Below are 1,854 nucleotides of genomic sequence, written 5' to 3'. Positions count from 1 at the left end.
ACCCCCCTCCCCAGAACCCTCACAGGTTGGCCAGCCCTAACTATTCCTCAGAGCAAAATGCTGATTTACACCTGACTGGTCAATGTGGCATTCATCGAATCAGCACAAGTTCTGCAAATGTGTGCTAAACAGAATTTTAAACGAGTTTCCATAATGCAAGTACATATAATGGATGGCTTTTAATTTACTTGATAATGTAGACATACCGTTTGAGATGAGGAACGAGGCAGACAGAGTCACTCAATCCTAATGTAACTATTTTTCTTTATGAAAATAAGGTCAGGGCTCCGAATATAAAACAGTCTTGAGGAATTAAAGCTAAAAACAGGGAGGGGAGGGGAGGGGAGTGAGTTCACTAGAAACCACCCAGCCTGGTGCTGGTTCTAGTATCGGCTGAGCTATGGGAACGCCAATCACACTCGTCCCCCCTTCTCTGCAGGTTCTCTTTCTGCGGTTTCAGTACCCCCGCATCAACCATGGTCCAAAAATATTAAATGGAAAATTCCAGAAATAAGCAATTCCTGAGTTTTTACTTGCGCCGTTCTGAGGAGCATGATGAAATCTCGCGATGTCTCCTCCGCCCCGCCCGGCGTCCGCACGCTGTTCACGCGCCTCACGGTCATCAGATCCACCGTGCAGGTAGCGTGGTGCTTGTGTACCGGTCCCCCTTATTTTACTTAATAACGGCCCCAAAGTGCAAGAGTAGTGACGCTGGCCATTCCGATAGCCAACAAGAAACTTCCTTTAACTGAAAGTTCTCGACTTAATAAGGAAAGAAAAACAACGTGTGCTGAAGTGGCTGAGATCTGTGGTAAGAACGAATCTCCTATTTATAAATTGCTCAATTCATAAGTTAAACTTTATCATAGGTCTGAATGAGTAGAAAAAAAACATAGTATATGTAGTGTTCAGTATTACCCAGGTTCAGGCCTCCACTGGGGGGTCTAGGAATGTCTTCTCTGTGGATAATGAAGTTTCTGTACTAAAAGCCAAAGCAAGGTGTCTCCAGGGCCCCAGCCCTGCTGGGTTACAGGGGTGGGCAAACTTTTTGACTCGAGGGCCACAATGGGTTCTTAAACTGGACCGGAGGGCCGGAACAAAAGCATGGATGGAGTGTTTGTGTGAACTAATATAAATTCAAAGTAAACATCATTACATAAAAGGGTGCGGTCTTATTTTTTTTTTTAAGTTTTATTCATTTCAAACGGGCTGGATCCGGCCCGCGGGCCGTAGTTTGCCCACGGCTGGTTAGAATGACATCCATACTGGGCCAAGTTCATTCTTTCAGAGTCTTGGACCCTTTAGTAGCTGTTAGATAGGGACAATTGTCCACCTCCTGCCTATCTCACGACATTGTAAAGAGAACAAAGCATGTTGCTCTTGTGCAAATGCTTTGTTCGTTTATATCTTCCTCTGTCTCAGGGGTGGGCAAACTTTTTGACTCGAGGGCCACAATGGGTTCTTAAACTGGACCGGAGGGCCGGAACAAAAGCATGGATGGAGTGTTTGTGTGAACTAATATAAATTCAAAGTAAACATCATTACATAAAAGGGTACGGTCTTATTTTTTTTCTTAAGTTTTATTCATTTCAAACGGGCTGGATACGGCTGGTTAGAATGACATCCATACGGGGCCAAGTTCATTCTTTCAGAGTTTTGGACCCTTTAGTAGCTGTTAGATAGGGACAATTGTCCACCTCCTGCCTATCTCACGACATTGTAAAGAGAACAAAGCATGTTGCTCTTGTGCAAATGCTTTGTTCAACATTATGGCAGACAAGGAAGATGGCATACTCCATAGAAAGAACACCACCCTGGAAGGCAAAAAAACACACAAAGAAACTAGTTTCTGAC

General features: G+C 44.2%; 1 long non-coding RNA gene across 1 annotated transcript in view; it reads left to right on the top strand.

Annotated features, from left to right (window-relative positions):
- Window positions 1–500, top strand: part of LOC102244516 — a 3,127-nt gene extending 2,627 nt beyond the window's left edge. Inside the window, exon 3 of the long non-coding RNA XR_314686.1 lies at window positions 440–500. This is a non-coding gene — a long non-coding RNA (uncharacterized LOC102244516). The remainder of the gene's footprint in view (window positions 1–439) is intronic.
- Window positions 501–1,854: the final 1,354 nt, after the last annotated feature.

This window comes from Myotis brandtii, unplaced genomic scaffold (assembly GCF_000412655.1).
Source record: "Myotis brandtii unplaced genomic scaffold, ASM41265v1 scaffold931, whole genome shotgun sequence".
In the NCBI taxonomy this organism is placed as follows: Eukaryota; Metazoa; Chordata; class Mammalia; order Chiroptera; family Vespertilionidae; genus Myotis; species Myotis brandtii.
Note: the sequence above shows the minus strand (reverse complement) of the source record. Positions and strands in the feature narration are given on the sequence as shown.